General features: G+C 57.0%; 1 protein-coding gene across 2 annotated transcripts in view; it reads right to left on the bottom strand.

The window, feature by feature from the left end:
- Positions 1-18,860, bottom strand: part of CASZ1 (castor zinc finger 1) — a 143,974-nt gene that overhangs the window by 91,714 nt on the left and 33,400 nt on the right. The gene's annotated exons all lie outside the window — the stretch shown is intronic.

Here is an 18,860-nt window from a genome sequence, read left to right on the forward strand (position 1 = left end):
CTCGGCCCCCACTCTTCCCCTGAGCCAGAAGTTGCACCCAGGCCACTCAGGCTGCCTGTCCTCTAGGGTCGGGTCTGGCTCCAACCTCCTGTCCAGCCTGTCCAGTGGGCTACCACGCCCTCTTCAAGGGCCTCATATCAGACTGGAAGGTGCTGACCAATTCCCAGTCCCGCTCCTCTTGCCGGGCAGAGCGCCCCTCGCACAGGCTGGGCTCAGCAGCTGGGGGCGCTGTGCTCAGCTGGTGGAGACTCCGGGGTGGTCTCAGCCCTGGCTGGGGTCCGGGCGCCTACTCCTTCATCCGACAAACGGTTCCTCAACACCACGATGTGCCAGACCTTGTCCTACGGGTACAGGTGTGAACAGACCCAAATCCCTGCCTTCATGGGGCTTAGCCTTGGTGAGGGGGTGGGGAGGGAGGGTGGGAACAAATAACTGAGTGAACCAAAAACTACTGAGCTCTGGGGGACAATAAAATAAGGACGGTGGCAGAGAGTGACAGAGGACAGAGGTGGGATTACTTGAGTTGCCTCTGAGGAGGTGCCATCCAAACCAGATACCAGAAAGATAAAAGGGAACAGGGCAGCCTGGGCCTTCCAGTTGAGGAAGGTGGGGAAGCTCTTGTCCCAGGGGGCTGACGCAGCAGAAAATGCCAGAAGGAGCACCCCCTTGGTGCCAGGTGTCCAAAGGCTTAAGCCAGTGGCTGGCAGGACGGGCGCCCTGAGGCTTGCCGAGCATCCCCATGGCCTGGGAAAGGGTAAGAGGGGCAGAATGAAGGGAGCAGGACAATGGCTGGCAGAGGACCAGGGACATGAGGGCACCTGCCCTGTTGCTGTGAACACAGGGCCCTCCTCCAGGGCCGCCGCCAGGACAGAAGGGAACTGGGTGGCCCGCGTGGGGTCCTGCCTGCACTGGGAGGCTGGAAGGCCAGGGGATGCCCAAGGGCCCCTTGACTCCACCCCAGGCCAGCCCCAGAGATGGACGGCCTTGACCCTCCTGTCCGCTTGCCACGAAGACACAAAGGGTGGGGTGGGAGGTGAGAGGCAGAGTGAGCCTGAATTCCAGAGGGAGCAGGAGAGGGAGGCAGGCCTGTGCCTTTAAAAGAATTTTCATTTAAAGGCTCTTCTCTCTTCCACCATTTCAGTGATCTATATGCAAATATGCTAATGCATGCAAATTAAGACACCACTTTTAGTCCCAATTTAATAGAAAGCATTAAAATACCATTTTTTTTTCCAAAAAACTCCATATGCATGAAGGAAGGATTTTTTTTTCTTTTTTTTTTTCTTTCTTTTTTTTTTTTTTTTTTACTTTTCACTAAAGTCACATTCCGGCAGCAATTTTATGCTGTCAAAATGTTCTCAACGAGGGGAGATTTGACTGGCTTCTCTGAGAGCCAGTCACAGGAAGCTTGGGCTCTGCTTCTTGTTGAGTTTTCTTTTTTCTTTTTTTTTTTTCATTTTGGAGGGGGTGTCAGAGGGAAAAAAAAAAAAAAAAGAAAGAAAGGAAGGAACAACAGAAAACAAGACACCCAAGAATTTTCTGATGGGTAGTTTCTAATTCCAGGCCAGGGTCCAGTCGGCTCTATATCAAGTGTGTCACTCAACCACAGTCACCAAAGACATGCGCACATGCGAGCCGTCTGGGTGTGTGTGCACGTGGGTCACTCCTGCTCTCTGGTGTGGGCGCAGAGAGAGTGGGCAGGTGCCCCTCTGTGTATGTCACTTGGCGGGAACATCCTCCCAGGGGCCTGGAACTACCAGCCACACACACCTCAGGAGGGCAGTGCCCTTGGAGAGGAGAGGGCGGAGGGCACCGGGGCTGGGGGAAGGGTGCCGGGGGGCGGGGGACACGCTGGCCGCTCCTCGGCAGCCCCAGCTGCACATCAAGGACGGCGTATTTTCACTCCACTCGCTGCTCTGTAATTAAACTCGGCTGCTCCCACTTGGGCTAACAGACCTTTTCCAGAGCGCCCCAACCCTCCCCCCGTTAGGGAGCCCAGTCCCCCTACCCCAGCCTTGCTGGTCCCTCGGTCTTTCCAGAGACCCTTCAAGAGACTTCAGATTCTTGATCTGAAAGGCCTCTGTCAAAACCACGGGCGCCCAGTCCCTGAACCGCCGCTGTGGGTCATCGCTCCCAACTCCCTGTGCCCACTCCCCGGGGTTCCGCTCCGGATTAGACCCCCAGGCCTCTGGCACCTGCGGTCCGCCAGCTCCTCCACTGTCCCTGGCTTTTCCCTCTGGGCTGAAGCTGGTCAGGGCCTGAGCTCTGGGAAGCTACAAGGTGCTCTGATCCAGCTGGGGGCCTCCTGAAGGGGTGACACTCGGCCATTCAGGGGGAAAGGGGGAAAGGCCACCCTGCTGTGTGTGGGCACCCCTGGCGGGCAAAGCCTCAGTTCCGTGTCACAACGGGTCCTCATTTCACAGTTACGGTGAACACTGACTCCCACCACCCTCTGCGGAAGGGCGGCCCACAGGCCGAGTGCCCACCGAGGGGCTCATCAGTGCCTGGCGCCTTTACTCTTCTCAGAGACCCTACGGCATCAGAATGACCTGTTCCAAGTTACAAATACAGAAAAGCAAGGCCAGGGGAGGTGAAGCCACTTGCCCAAAGTCTCACAGAAACGACTGCCAACTGGTGGTGCGGCCTGTGGGTCTGTCCCACTCCCAGAAACAGCTGGAAGGCCAGGGGTCACACTCCCCACCCCGGCTCTGCCCCGTCCCAGTTAGGAAGCCCGCCTGCGCCACGCGGGGCTTCAGGTCTCCATCTGTAGAATGGGAGAGGGAGGCCGCGCTCGTACTTGGCTTTTTTGGCTCCATCTGTTCACAACTGTGTAACAGATGGAAGAGAATCTGGGGCGGGGGGTGTTCTCCCCAAGCCGGGGAGGTAAGGCAGACGGGCTCCCCCAGGCCGCCTCACGCTGTGGAAGAGGCCCTGAATGGGCCAGGAGGTTAAGCAGGGCTTGGGAAAGTGGGGAGAGAAGGATCTAGAAGCAGGAGACTGAGGAAGAGAAGCTGAAAACTGGGGGTAACAGGGCCTTAATGAAATCAGAAAAATACTTAGATGGGGCTTTAAGGGATAATGAGGCAGAAACCCCATTCCAGAGAATTGTTCAAAGGGAAAAAAGAGCAAAGAACAGAGAGAAGCCCCCCAGGCAGTGGCTGGGTGAGGGCAGAGGACAGGGACACGCAGCAGACACGAGGTATGCGAGTGCCCACGTGGGCCCGGGCTCGGCGTGCAGGGAGGGAGCTCGGCACACACGGGCTTCTCCAGTGCGCATGAGAAGGCAGGAGGGAACAGCGGAGCTGGGCTGACGCGCTGGGCCGCCTAGCAGAAGCCATGGTGCAAAAAGGTTGAGATATTTACCGGAAGTACCTCGGTTGGTGCCAAAGCCCTGGTTTTATTGTCAGGGAAAAAACAAACCCAACCACCGAAACTCGTCTTCAACTGAGAATCCAGGCAGAGGGAAATGATTTCCCCATCAAACCAGTTTTATTGGATATAAATATCTAATTATTTGTACCAGGCCCTGGAATGCCAGACATTCTGCAGCTTTTATAACATGTGTAGGAGTCTTTACAAACGACATACATACAACTATACACATATATATCGTTATATAGAGAGTTATATATAAATATAGCTATATATTAACGAACCTGATTTGAATTTCATCTGAATTTTTTGCTTAGCGAGCACTTTTGTGTGTGTGTGTGTGTGTGTGTGTGTGTGTGTGTGTGTGTGTTTTCTCCCCCTGAACCTGGGAAAGAGCTAGAACAGTGCTGCTCAGAACCTCTTTCTGGGGGGCATATTTCTGAGCCCTAATGTGCCCAACCCAGAAAGCTCCAGGGAAAGGGCCACCACGCCGTATGCGATGACACACGTGCCTGCCCCTCCCACGGCCACTCGGTGGCTCTGAACCGCACACTGGCTCACAACACTTCACAACCACGGCTGCAGGGCTGCAAGTTGATACCTCACACATGACACAAACATGATGTCCCAAACAGACAGACAAAAGTATTGACTTTTCAGACACAAAGAGCACCATCACGCTTCGTAGCAAGCCCGTTGTCGGCTTTGCACAAACCGTGGAGGGCGACAAAGAACCGGGCAGAGGGAGGGGGGAGGGTGAGCGAGGGGGAACTTGTCTTGTGGGGAATAAAGGAGATCAGCCTGTCATCTGGAGACCCATCTTCATCTAGAATTAATGCACTAAAGTTCTTTTGTTTTTCCCCTAAATGGTTTTAAAGAGACGGGCGAATGCTCCGTCCGGACCCGGGGGCTTGGTGTGCAGCTGGCCCGGCCTCTGGAAAGTGAACAGGCGGCCCATTCTCGCCAGGCCTGAGCCCATTATCTTTCTTTCCCCGGCCCACCCTGCTGCCGCCTGGTCTTCTCCCAACTTGTAGAAAGAAAGTTACCCAGGTCTGGCTTTCACGGTTCCCGGCCTGGGCAGCATCCCACAGCAGAGCCCGCGGCTGGGCAAACTGGGGGCAGGCGAAGGGGTGCGGCCTGCAAGGGCTGTGAATCAAGGTGCCGGGGTCAGCGCCGGGGGCAGGGGGGAGGCTGGTGGCAGTCTCCCGGAGACAGCGCTAAGAGAGCACGCAGGGAGGGCGGAGGGCGGCTCCCCGAGACAGGAGTCCCCTGCAGCTGAGGACAGAGAGGCCGAGGCTAGGGAAAGGAGGAGACTGGGCATCAACCACAGAATTCCAGGGGGGCCCTGAAGGAAATCACGGTCAGGGGAAACTGTCCCTTGAGGCCCAAGGGCCAAAGGACCCAGTCCAGTTTGAGTGATATTTGGGGAGACTGTAGCCAGGGGTTGGCTATTGGCTTGGGTGGTGAGAAGAAAACCACATTTCCAAATGTCTCTGTCTCGGCCCTGTGGATTTTCGGGGAGAAAGGGCTCAAAATCCAGCCGAGCCCTGGACGTCTACCGAGAACCTTCTGAGAATGCCCGCACACCCTCTGCTTAGAGACCCATACTCCGGGGGCTGGGCCGGGGACCCAGGGGCCGATTACAGACAGTAGCAACAGGAACAGAGTTGAGCCATTTCAATTATTCATATGCCAGATGGATTCTTTTCCTGCCTTTTTTTTTTTTTTCCCTATAAAAATAAGGAGGGTGGCAGGAGTGGGTCTTACGACAGTCTCCAAAATGGGGGGAGGAAGGGGAAGGGGAGAACACATAGAAATCAAACCCCTCGCTTGTGCCCGTCCCCTTCCCTGGAGACCCCTGGTCTCCGGACAGGAGGGCGGGAAGGACAGAATGCCCTATGGGGCTGAGATCGGAGGTGTCGTTTAGGTTCTCTATGAGCAGAGAGCAAGGAGCAAGGAAAATGGTTGAAGGAAGGGAGGGAGAGAGAGAGAGGAGCACGGAGCATGGGGTGGAGGGGGGAGGCAGGCAGAAGAGGGTTCCGACCTTCTGTGAAGGATATAAAAAATCCAGCCGCCTCGGGGGACACCCAACTATCTAGCATATTGCTGTTAAAATGTCTGCAAAATTTAATACACTTGGCATGCCATCTAATCAGTCCTTGGAAACTCGGGCACTCTCTCCCTCCTATCTATCGTCAAACTGCCTTAGACCTCAAGCCTATGGGGTTCCCACCTGCACCCTGTCCCCCCATTTTAGATAAAACTGCCCCCCCCCCCCCGTAAAACCAGCTGCTGTGGCTTTTAGGACACATTTCATCCTGAAGTTTGCCCAAGGTCCAGAATCTATAAGGTTTTCTAGGAAGCAGGCGGTGCCAGAGCGAGTTGGGGGTCCTGGGGCCAGGACTTTGGTCCCCAGACTTCTTGGGGTGGGTGGGTGGGGTGCATTAGTAGGAGAGAGAATGAACGTGAGGGGGTAGCATGTAATGTCACAGGAGTGTGGTCCCAGACAGCCAGGCAAAGGCCGCTCTGTCTGGGGAGCCGGCGATAGCCATTCACTCGGTTCTTCTTTAAGTGGCGGCCTGGGACATTGAGAGCCGTGGCCTCACCTGAGCGCACGCACACCCCACTGCACGTGTGGACCTGTGCCCGCCTGGGCACTCTATCAGTCCATCCATTATTGGGAAACTTTGGTGAACCCCACAATGTTCTGTGGCTACTCCAAGTCCCCAACAACCCTCCAGGAAGTTTCCAGATCAGCCCCAGGAGTGGCCGCCTGACCTTCCTCCCCAAGCGCGGCAATCGGAGCCCAGCACGACTTGGATACTTTGGTGGGTCACCACCTGCTTCAACTTGACCAGAAGAGCTCTGTGGAGTTCCTGAAGGGGCCTGGAGGATCAATGCCCAGAATCTTGCCTCCACCCTATGGAAATGGAGTTTGTACCAAATTCTCTTTATTCTTTCTTTTTCCCCCTCACCTCTGACTGACTTAAAGTCTCAGGAGAACTTAAGGAGGCCTGGAGGACCCTGAGAGACTCAGGGAACCCCAGAAAGCCCGCACCATGCTAAGGCAATGGTTCTTCATAAGATAGGGGTCAGGCAGGACAGGCCAAGAATCAGAAGAACGCAGAATCCCCTCCATCTGCAGGAGAAAGCCACACTGGCTGGGGACCCAGAGCATAAGTGAGCCCTTGTGAAATTCCCTGCCCCTCACCACGCAGGCAGGAGTGTTGGCAAACAAGAGAAGGGAGCTCAAGGGGGTGGAGACAGCGGGTGCTGTCTGGGTAGGCAACCCACACAGTTACCCAGGGCCCCATGCTCAGGAGGGCACATGCTGTCACTGCCATGAAATCACTATTTTTTTTTTTTTAAGATTTATTCATTTATTTGAGAAAGAAAGAGGGAAAGGGAGGAGCAGAAGGAGAGGGAGAAGGAGAATCACAAGCAGACTCCCTGACATGGGGCTTGGTCCCAGCACTGAGCTCATGACCTGAGCCGAAACCAAGTTGGGCACCCAACTGACTGAGCCACCCAGGCACCCCTGTCATGAAATTCTTAATAGTTTAGAACAAGGGCCCCCATATTTTCATTTTGCACTGGGCCCCTCAAATTACGAAGCTGGTCCTAGGTTTTGGGAGATCAGAGGATCTGGATTAGAACCCCAAGGCTCTGCCCCCTAGAAGCCAAGTGACATCAGAAAAGCTACTTATTATCTCTGGCGGCAGGGAGCCTCGCCTATCAAGCGGGGTGATCACACCTGCTCTCACGGTGGCCGGGGGAACCAAGATGGGCAGAGTGGGGAGAAGAAATTTGGGAACATGATTACACGATCCTGTCAAACATGAGGTGTGTTGACCAAGAGGGAAAAGTGAGGCTGGTCAATTCGTGTTGGGGGCGGCTTCCTCCCACCCCAAGGATGACCTTCCTCCCTGTGGCAAGATGTCTGCTTTCAAAGCAGTGTGGTAGGGAAGCCTGTGCCATATGCCCAACCCGCTGGCCCCATTCTCAGTTGAAGAAACTGGGACAGAGTCAACAGATGACCTGCCTGTTGTCACAGAGCCGCCTCCAGGCAGGGCAAGGCTGAGGACATACTGTTCCTGCTGTCCAGGCTCTGCTCTGGCCACAGGACACTTGAGATGGGGACAGTGAGAAGGAGGAGGAGGCAGGATTTGGAATGGTGAGGACGGAAAGGCTTCATTCCATTCTATCATACACACACACGCACACACAACTCGGGCGCGCATGTGTGTGCGTACACACGGCGAAATTAAAGCTGAGAACTTGCCCAAAAAGAAAAATCTTACCCCTGTTCCATCGAAACTTATTTTAGGGCGGGAGGTAATTGCCAAAGACCCAAATAAAAAGCCAACCACAGGCTGTAAATGGTTCCAAGTCTTTAATTAGACCCCAAGAAAAAATAGTGGCAAAAGGAAAATGAACGTAGGAGAAGGCTCCCCGAGGAGGGATGACGCGTGTGGCCCCTTCCCCCTTCCCAGGGCCAGGGGCTCGGGGTGAAGGCTACCCTTCCTGTGGCGGGCACTGGAGTGTTGGCACTGCCCATAGTGAGGGCAGGCACGAAGCCAAGCATGGCACACCCCAGGTGAGGGCCAGGCTTGGTCTTGGGTCCTTCACCCAGGGCTTTCCTAGGCCCCAGCCTGAGGCGGCTCCCCCAGCGTTGGGGCGCCATGAGGCTGAAGGGAAGGGAAGCTCTTTCTACCAGCCCTGGAGGTGAGGAAGCAAGGAAAGAGGTAAAGCTTTGGGTCTGGAATGACCTTTGACTCACTGAAAGATGTGCCCATCAAGTCACAAGGCCCGGCTCATTGGCCACCGACGAATCTACCCACATGACACGGCTCCCATTCCCCGGAGCGGTCCTCCCATCTGTGACTCTAGATCCTTGTCCTGGGTCCATGAGAAACTGGGTGGCCCTGAGGTCATGTAGGCAAAGCAGATGCCCCAAGGCCTCTCTTCACCCGGGCCCTCCATGTGACGGCGTGCTCTCAGGAACCCTCGGGATGACAACGTGCCCAGGCAAGGGAAACACACATGGCCCCTGGGCTCCAGGTGGCACTGGCCACCCCGTGATCCTGCCCCAAGCCCCTGCCCTGCCCTGCCCTGGCCCTTGGAGGACACAGGGGACCCTGGACTGGGTTTGTGGGTCTGGAAAGAAAAGAGAAGATAAGGGTGTGCCGAGAAAGGTGTCCATACTCTTCCTCCTCCTGTCACCAGATGCAACTCAGCAGCCGGAGCAAACCCCACAGCGGGGGAATCGTGCTAAGCAGCAAGGCCAGCACGAACCCCACCACGGCCAAAGCACCGGCTGGCATCAATGTCATAACAGCAGCTAGTCCCCATGGCAGGAGAGAGGCGGCTGGGGAAGAACCCCGGAGGGTAATGAGCCCCAGCCTGCCTCAAGCCCACCGGCGGGATCAGGTGGCCTGACCCCACACCTGTGAGGCATGGCAGGATGGTGAGGGGGCTTTCCAACTAAAGCCAGCCAGCGACCGTTGGGCACATCCGAGGGAGGGACAGGAAGACCCTGCCTCACTGCTGGCATCCAAGGCAGTGGGACAACCATGTTGAAGACCCCCGTCCTGCTTTGTCCCACGTCACCCCAGTGACCACACCCACACCTGGTTCTCCTACCAGAATGGGCACTCGGGCTGAGTGGGGAGCACGGCGCTCTCCTGGCTTTCCTCTGCATTACCCCCCACCGCCTCTGCGAAGCCTAGGCTAGGAGGATGTGCTCCAGAAACCCCACCGAATGGATGGGCCAGCCCTTGCCTGCTGCAAAGACGACCCCCTGCTGGAGATATGCTGTGTTCTTCACCAGTTTCCTTTCTCAGCTCTCGAACAGACTGTCAGGGATGGGCGATAACCAGCGGGAGAGGCCAGGCAGCACGGAGCGCTCCCTGTTTCTTAATAAGCTATTTATCACCAGCAACGAAGGCAGGAGCATCTAAGGGGCCCAGACCCTGTTGTGAGCACTGTAGAGGCCATACCCCTGCAGAGAGGGGACTGTCGCATCCATTTTACAGAGGCGGACATTGACGCTGAGCATGGTGACGTGATGGCCACACATGAACCCAAGGTGGTCCTGACTGCAGCCCAGGTGGGCCCGCTTCCAAAGCCTGTCTCTCACCACGAGCCCCTTCTGCCGCCCAAGGTCTCTCGTCTGACCCCTGGCATGAGGCCCGGCTGGCCCATTCCCACGGGCTGCTGGATTCTCTGGTTACTGGTTTAATACATATGCCTTGAGCGCTCAGAGTGTAAAGCAGGTGATAAGTATGACTCTTCCTAGCTACCGCCCATGGTGAAGGTCAAGGCCTGCATGGCCAGAGCAAGCTGGAAGGCCTTTCCAGGAGGAGAAGCAGGCGTGAATCTGACCTTCCAAGGTGGTCCCCACATCACCATCTGGTCAAGTGGGCCTCCCTGCTGGCACCTTCCTGTTTGCCTTGCTCTGCGCGGCTAGACAGGCTTCCAGCCATCAGGATAGGTGGAAGTCCTTCTGGACGAGCCCTGTGGCCACTGCTTCCCAACTTCCTTCCCAGCTTGGGAATAGGATGGGAGAAGCAGTCGAAGCTCCTAGAGGAGGCAGCGGGAGTCCTGCTAATTATTTCACTCTCCATCTTCCCCATGTGTTCTCCAGACAGAACCAGATGGTCCCAGCGATGTGCCCCGTCCTCCCCTTAAAATGACAGGACATCTTCACCTTACACCCTGCCTCCAGCTTCCCCTTCTCTATTGCATAAATCCCCCCCTCCAAACCCCTTCTCTGCCTCAGCCTGTCCTGGGCCCAGAGAGCCCCAGGAGGATGCGGAGGACGATGAGAACTCTGATCCTTGTTTGCAGCGAAGAGAGTTCTAAGGGGAGCCAAAGCTCAGACAAGACTCCACTTTCTTCTTGCCTTCAACTCTTCTTGCCTTCAAACAATTCAGCAAGGGGGTAGGGGACCCAGGGCTGAGTCTGCCCCTATTTCTTGGAAGTGTTAAGAGATGACTCTGTTTCCAAAACCACTAACTTAAAACCCGACAATCAAAGCTGGCTGGTCCGCTCTCCCCTGCCCGAGGAGGACACCATAGAGACATGGCTCCAATCAGAAACAAAACACTCACTGGTGGCCAGCCTGTGTAGACACACTCACCCAGACATCAAGCGATGGAACAGCTGGGTCCCAGGGCAAGGAGCTACGGACAATCGAGGCTGAGAAGCCTTGCTGTGTCCCAGAGGCCCTGGGATGGGGATGGCCCTGTTTCAGGAGGCCACCCAGTGCCCCAGTGCTAGCACCTGTGAGGTGGACTCTGGCTGGTGAACCTGACCCACTCTTCTGGGCGTTGGTTTTCCCGCTTGTAAAATGAACCTGAGCTGCACGACCCCTGGGGTCGCAGGGAGCAGGCCAGAGCTGCTACAGGGGAGAGGAGGGGTCACGGGCCTGCTCCCACTCAGCCCTCAGAGGTGCCAACTGTGATTATCATTGTCATGATTATTATTATTATTATTAGCAACATTTTCAGGCGCATCACTCTTTTGGATTCCAGACATTCTATGTGCCTCCTTTCAGAACTACAGAGTGAAGGGGTCGATCTGAGCTTATGGCCTAGAAAAGCCACATTTCCCGAAGTGTTGAGCCCAGAATTGAAACTAGAGAGGAGAGAGAGGGCAGTGACGATTTGATTCGAGGCTGTGAGGGGTCTGGCCAGGTTGCATGAGCCTGAGTGACCCCTAACTGGCCCACTCGGGCCCCACAAGGCGCCCAGCTCAGAGCAGCCAGACCTTGGACCCCCGGCTGCATCGTCCAGGCCCACAGTGGAGTTGGGGGAGAGGAACTTTGGGACGAGACACGATTATCTCAGGCAGCAAGGGTTAACGCCGGGGCTGGGAGAGGCCAGGCGGCACGGAGCACTCCCTGTTTATTAATAAGCTATTTATCACCAGCTTTGCTTTTAATGCCATTTGGGCTTAATGTCGTTAATGAAATATAAATGCCCATGCTAACGATGTGGGTCAGAGGCAGCACGGGCAGCAGACGGCTCGCGAAACAGGGCCAAACCGCCGGGCACGCTGGGGAAGAGGCTGAGAGCTCGGCAGGAGGAAGAGGTTCCCACCGGCTCGGCACCCCCAGCCCCCTCTGCTCCTGCGCCAGGAGCTTCCTCAGCTGGCAGTGCCGGGAAGGGCTGGGAGGAGGGCAGCCCAGGGGCTGTGGGAGAGGCGGCCTCGAGGGCACGGGCTGCCGTTACCTCCTAGAGGACGGAAGGGAGCGGGAGTGAGAGCGCTCCCACCTCGGGGGCACCGCCTGCCTGGCATCGGGCTCCTTGGCTGCAGGCGGCTGGCCTACCACCAGCTGGCAGTGGGCCCCTCTCCCCGCCCTGAGCGCCCTGACCACTGGGAACGGAGCCAGGGTGAGAAGGGTCATGACAGGGAATAGGAAGGACCCCACAGCAAGGACGGACTCCAATAAAGACCACCCCAGCATGACATCCCAGGCTACCCTGGCTTCGGCTGCTCGGTGGCCTTGGGGGTGGGCCCCAAGAGGTCTGCACATGGGCATTTCCATCCCGTGCCCCGAGGTCCTGGAACCTGGCGGGGGCCCTGCAGGGCAGGCTGTTGTCCCTGACCTCCTGCCTGACCTGGCCTGACCCTGCCCACCCAGTGGGCCCCCCTGCTGACCTCTTCCTGGGCTCAGAGCAGACAGGTGCCCTTAGCAAAGGACGGCCACCTAGCCCAGCTGACCCCAGCAACTTCACACCTTCCCCTCTGGAGAGGCCCCAGACTCCAGCCATCAGCACCCCTCCCGGCCATCGCTCCCCGACTCCCACCAGGGGGAAGCAGCCATGGGACATCCTTCTGGGCCCGGAGGTCATGGATCCTTCGGAGGACACTTGGACTCTACTCATCCAAGGGCCACCTGGGCCCAAATATAGGTCAGAGACTCCTGCAAGCAGCTGGCTTGCAGGAGTCTGTTCCATCCTCCGTGTCCTGCACCAGCAGACCCGTGGAGGTCTCTGGCCTGGTCCTCCCTTGCTCCCTAAGGGTGCTACCTCTTCCAGGGGGAGCTCCAGGCTGCTCTTGGGAGAGAGCCCAGAAGCCTCCGTCCCTCCCTGCTCAGGACCGACCGTCTGAGAAAACGACGACCACTGGCGAGATCTGAATTTCAGATAAACCTCACCTACTTTTTTGGTGTACGTCCCCAGTATTACACGGAACATGCTTCTACTCAAATTTACTTGTGGTTTATCTGAAATGCAAATCTCACGGAGCATCCTGTATTATTATTATTATTTTTTTCAGTTTTTATTTGAATTCCAGTTTGGAAACATACAGCATTCTGTTAGTTTCAGGAGTCTGGCCCCCAGCCTGTATTTTTATTTGCGGAGTCGCCCCTCTCCCACTTCTCAGCCAGGAACACCTGGCAGGTGGCTGAGCAGGACTGCAGGGGTGCAGGGGGCAGTGAGGGAGAACGGAGATCCCGGCCCGTCTTGGGACAACCATCCATTCAAGAGGCTGCTTGTCACTGTCCCCCCACTTCCGCCCTCAGCCTCTCCCCTCAGTGGTCACTACAGCACAGCCTGGTGCCGCGGCTCACCTGTGGGGGTCCCCTCTCCCTGCACCCCTCAAAGTCACCTCCGTGTCCCCAAGGAGTACAGGGCTCATTTGCTGGGGCTTGGTGGAGCTCAGCTCAGCGGCTAATCCCCTGGGTGGCTCCTGTCAGATTATTAATTAGCTAAAGCGGATCGGTCCTGGAACAACATGCGCTTGGACTTCAGATAAAGCAGGCCAGGGAAGCTGGGCGGGGGGCTGCTTAAAGTGACAAGAGCCTGTTTCTGAACCGCTCCCTGAGGAGGACTGAGGGGGGCAGGCAGAGCCTAGGGAGGGTGGTTTGCAACAGAGCCCTCGGCACTCCCCTCCCCTGCTCAGAAGCGACCACCCAGGAGGCAGTGGGTGCCAATGCACCCAGGGACTACACCTAGGGACCCCGGAGAGGAGGAGTCGGTGACAGTTGGGTCCTGCTTTTTAATAAAGAGCTTGTGCCTAATCAGATCGAGTCACCCGGAACTCTTCCAAAAGCTTCTTATTTCACTTGGGGTAATGGCGACGAGGCCTGTGGGATCTGGGGTCCCCCACACACCCCCATGACTTCATGTGGCTTCTGCCCCATGAGCAGCGCTTCAGCAAGTTGGGCCACTCTTGAGCCCGGGAGTTCACACGTGCTGTTCCCCCTGTTGCAACACTTTTCTTCCAGGTACTAAGCAGGGGACTTGCTCCCTCACCTCCTCCATCCCTACCCAGATGTCACCATCCCAGTGCTGTGTCCCCCAGATGCCACACCTAGAATTATAAGCCATCCCTTCCACTCCCGCCGCACGCTCTCCCCAACCTATTCTCCAAACCTGCTGGTTTTCTCCTGGACGCACGTGACCATCCTACAAATACCGCATTTCTTTATCTCATTTGTCGTTGGCTTCCCTCCACTAAAGCACAAATCCCACAGCACTGTTCATTCACTGCTGTGGTTCGGGTCCAGTTCGCCGTGTCTCTCGGTGAGGCTTGATGAATGAATGAAAATGAGGAATGAATGACTGCGCTTGAAGGTCGAGATTTGGACCACCACCTCTTCTGGCTCTGAGCGGATTGTGGCTGAACCCTGGGCGGCCCTGGGGGCTTCCCGGGCACCCACCTCCCCGATTCCTCCTTCCCCAGCTCTGCCCCACTGAGGCAGGCGTTCCTCTCAGCGGGTCCTATCATTTTCCCTAAGCCGCACTTCCGGCTCCGGGTCTCCTGAGGGATGGCCCCGGGGACCCATCTCCCTGCCACCCAGACCCTCCCCTCCCAGCTGGGCCTGCTAGCGGCTCTGCCCCAGAAGCGGGGGTGCGGGTGGTGGCAGAGAGGAATGAGGGAAGAGGAGAGGGAGCAGGGACTCCCAGCTGCTGCCCATGCCCGGCTCGGCTGCCGGCAAACTCCTGGGCTTGGATTGTTTTGACTTGAGTCGGTGAAGCTGAAATATTGAGTCACGACGGCCCTAAACTTCATTACCAGCTTTTAGCGCAGATTACTAAGGGAAAAAAGTTGCTTTTAATTGCTTCTCCCGATTAGCATTTCTGGAGGAGAAACTAGTGATTAATTACACCTTCCCATTTCCACTCGCCCTGGCCACAGGGGTCCCAACCCCGGGTTGCCATATGGAGGCTCAGGGACAGAAAAGGCACCTGCTCCCTGGGGGCCAGGAAACCAAATGAGAGAAAACTCGAGTGGGGAGTGGAAGGTGAGGAACATGTCCGGAGCTAATTTAGCAGAGAAGCAGTAGCTGGTGGTGTGAAGTGGCCACACAAGGATCTCCACACTGGGCTGCCCAGGCCTCCGTGTGGTGTCCTCTGGGCTGGGGGGCTTTCTAGACCTTTCTACACCTGGGTAGATTCTGGAATAATAGAGCCCAGAGAAGATAGGGAACAAGATCTGCAGAAGCCCCAAGATCTGCCAGAGAGGATGACGTGTTCACAGCCCCCCGGGCTTCCTCTCTGGGAGCAGACCGATGGTGGTCCTCCAACACCACCAGAGTGCTCTCCCTGTGGAGGCCCCAAGGTCATGAGGATGGAAGCAGGGCAGAAGAGCTTCTTGCCTTGTCCACCATACATTAACCCTCCCAAAGCCATGGGCATCACCAAATGAAGAGAGGCTCCGAGGTAGCTCCAGGCAGGCAGGAGCGGCCGGTCCTTCCCCATCCCTCTCCCCTTGGGTCTGCACCTGGGACCCAGGGGCTTCCTGATTTCTGAGTCTGCTAGGAGACAAGGGAGAACTGAGAAAGCAGGCCCAGGGCTGGGGAGTCCACAACATCAGGGCTGAAGTCCCACCCCAGACAGAAACCAGAAGGGTTTCTGTCTTCCAAGCCTTGTGTTCAGCCATCCCCCCAGGTGTAAAGTGCCCCAGGTGGGGGGCAGAGTCCCGCAGCCAGCTCCTCTCCTGATCACCCCCTAGCCCAGCTGCTGGCCTCAAGCAGCCAGCCCCACATCAGATCCGAGCCTGGGAGGAAGGAGTTAGAACTGTCCAGTCTGGTTACGAGTGAAGGCCACGGATCTAGTACAGGCCATGGAGGCAGAAAGCCAAAGAGCCTCCCCTGCGCGCAGACGCAGACGCACACGGCTGCCCGCCCAGATGCACCCTCCCCCGGGGCTCAGCCCAGCGTTCTGATGTTGGCAGACACACCCAGGAAGGCTGGCTGCCACCCGCTCAGAGCCAGGCGGAGGCACCAGCTGCCCGCTCGGGACATCCCTGTCACCCCCTGCGAGATGTCACCAGCGTGCCCTTCTGCTCCCTCCTGTCACTCCCCCTGGAGGTCAAGCCTCCAGAGCTTTCCTGGAGGGCTGAGCTGGCCCATATGGCTAGGAATATGTTGCCAACATGGGCAAGTACTCACTGGGGCGCCCGCAGCCGGCTGTGACATCTCCGTGCTCCCTCCCGCCAGACCTCTGGCTTGCTGTTTGGGATGCGTGACATTCAGCGAGGAGGGCCCAGGGTCGCTTCACTGTGATAGCATTGCTGTTTGGGGTTGCCTGTCTCACCTGAGCCCCAGCAGATGATACCAAGACCCAGGAGAGTCGAGCCTTGTATCAGAGGCCCAGAGAAAAGAGACGGTGGCCCAAGTCAAATCTTAGGGGGATACCCATGGGAATCCACACCGTGTATTGTGAAAAGACTTGCCACATGCAAGGACTGCAGGATCCCTGCCCACACACTGGGGCTGGAAGCTGAGATGGCCCCAGCGGAAATGAGGTCTCAGACAAATCCTTTCCTCGGTCCTGGGTGACCGGAGGCCTGGGGGAGGGTACGCAGATGCTCAGCCCTTGAAAACACAGATCCTGTTCAAGACCGCAGTGACAAGAGCGATACGAACTAGACCCAACCTCAGACCCAGCACCGAGCCCACGGAGCAGAGGCACAAACCAGGCTCCAGTGCAGTCTTCGGGGCCGAAAGGATGGCGAGCTTGGAAATCGCAGCTGAAAATGATGCCAGAGATGAGCGGGCCTCTGGCCTTCCCTCCGCACAGTGCCGGCCAAGATGTGCCTAACCCACTCAACCATGCTCTCTCAGCAACCAGCCCCGGCCCCGGGTGGTGCTTCTCCCTAATCCACAAAGCACAGGGCCTCTGAAAGGCCTGGGAACTTCCTGGCCCTGGCAGGATGGGGGCAAGAGAGGGGAGGAGATGCAGGGCGACATTGGGGCGCCCAGAATCTGGGGCTGGCCTGGCTTTTCTCTTCACCGTTCGTTCCCACAGCAAGTGCTACTCACCTCCCCCTCAACACATGGACCCTGAGCCCTTCCGGGCGGCCCACCTCCTGGTGTCAGCGCCCATAGCAGCCCCCCTTGGGCCTCCTGCTTTCTCCCCGTCCCCGTGTGATCCAGTCTTCCCACTGCAGCCCCAGCCAGTTTTCAAAGCAAAACCCAGATCGTTTTCCCTCCGCGCCGAAAACCCTCCAGCAGCTTCCTGTCACCTGGAGAATAAAACGCCAGCTTGCCTGGGCTCCGCGACGCCTACAAACCCGGTCCCCGTCCCGGCCTCTAGGACCTTCTGTCTGTTACCAAATGTACTAAGCTCAGACCACCTCAGGACCTTTTGACCAGTTGTTTTCTTTCTGGAATATTCTGCCTGCTCCTCCGATGGTTGTCCACTTCCTCTCCTTCCATCTCAGCTGCCTGTCTCCTCCTCAAAAGGGCCACTCGGGACATCGAGTGATGTCCGTAAGAGTCCGAACTGTTTTCTCCACTCTACCCCTAATAACTGGAAGACCACAGGCCCTCGGCTTCTGTTGATTAAACATAACCAGATCTTAGATGGCACAGCCAGAAATGGGAAGAGTCTGAACTAGACAGGAGCAGGCCTGTGGACAGGGCCCGAGTGTAGACTCGCTCCTGGCCCACACTCCAGGGTGGTGAGGAAGGACCCTTCCGAGACCATGGATCAGCCCTGTCCCAGAGGACGCGGGCCTGTGGCCAAACCCAGTCCCCGGGAAGAGGTGGGCGAATGCAGAGCGGCTTAGCCACGACATTCCCTCTCAGGGTCCTCGGAGTTCCCAAGCTTTATTATGAAGCCTTAGACGGCCGATGCCAGGATGCGGGAGCCCCACAGGACTCGTGAAGCCCGTCCCCTAGGCCAGCCTGGCCCCTGGGAGTCAACAGTGAGTGGAAACTTCAGAAAGGGAAAAACTAATAGGCATGTTTTGCTGAGGGAACGAAGAAAACAAAAAGCCTGCCACTGAGAACAGAACAGGCAACATTCCCCCTTCAAAGCAGGGCCACACGCACTTTGGCAACCTGCTCATGGGTTGGGCCCAGGCGGGGCCTGGGAGGCCAGCCAGAGGCTCGAAGACACATGGGCCTGCTTTCCCAGGACCCCTGATCATCAGAGATGCCGAGTCAGGCAAGAAGGACCCAAGAAGTGTAGAGCCATCGAGGTACACATGCCAAACACCCAGCAAGACCGCGACGCCAACAGTCTCGACGCTGCCATCAGAGGACAATGGTGGCACATCTTAAATGCAGACGGACCAACTCCCGGCGTGTGATTGCATTCTAGACACCAGGAAGCAGAGTCTCCGCCACCCAGTTGCTCCACTGCAGTAACCCAAGGCGACATTTACATCTGATTTGCAAATCCCTGCTCTGTATCCAAGGCTTCTGCAGGTCCCTGAGGTGGCACGGCCCGGAACGAAGCAGGCCCACAGCTTCAGGGACCTCTCAAACCCCAGTGGGCACCAACGCACCCATCGCTGCCAAGTGCTTCCTCCCTGGAAGTTCAAAGTCCAGAGTTGCAGAGCCTGGCCATGGAGGGAGGGGCAAGACACACCTGCCCATGGCACCCGCGGGGAGGGACGGAACTGGTAAGTAAGCTGGGGCTGCTGACTCCCATCCGGTGCACGGAGAAGGCGTGGCTTACAGCCTTGCCCTCCCTGCCATTTTCTAGACCCTCCACCTTGGCCCCTGTCCTAACACCATGCCCATCAACTTCATCAGCACCCAACCCCTCTGGACTGGTTTCCTTGGGACCCCGAGGGAACGCTGAACAAGGAGGAACACATGGTAAGTCACCTGCTGTGTGGGAACCTCCCACCACAAAACCCACCAAGTCTGCTGCCTGCGGGGAGATGTCTGACCGCACTAGCCTCACAGACGACCCTTCCGTGCTGTAAGGGACCAGCCTTCAGCGAGGGGCAATTTCTGAGCCTGGATCAAAAGACACCTGTGGGATGTGCCCGGGTGGCTCAGCTGGCTGAGCATCAGACTCTTGATTTCGGCTCAGGTCGTGATGTCAGGGCCTTAGGATCGAGCCCAGCACTGGGCTCTGGGCTTTGTGCCCAGCAGAGTCTGCTTGAGATTCTCTCTCTTCCTCTGCCCCTCCCTGGGTTTGCATATACACACACACAAACACACAAACACACTCTCTCTCAATAAATGAATAAAATCTCTAGGGGAAAACAAAAAAAGACACCTGTGGCTTCTC

The sequence above is a fragment of the Mustela nigripes genome, chromosome 14, assembly GCF_022355385.1.
Source record: "Mustela nigripes isolate SB6536 chromosome 14, MUSNIG.SB6536, whole genome shotgun sequence".
Lineage (NCBI taxonomy): Eukaryota > Metazoa > Chordata > Mammalia > Carnivora > Mustelidae > Mustela > Mustela nigripes.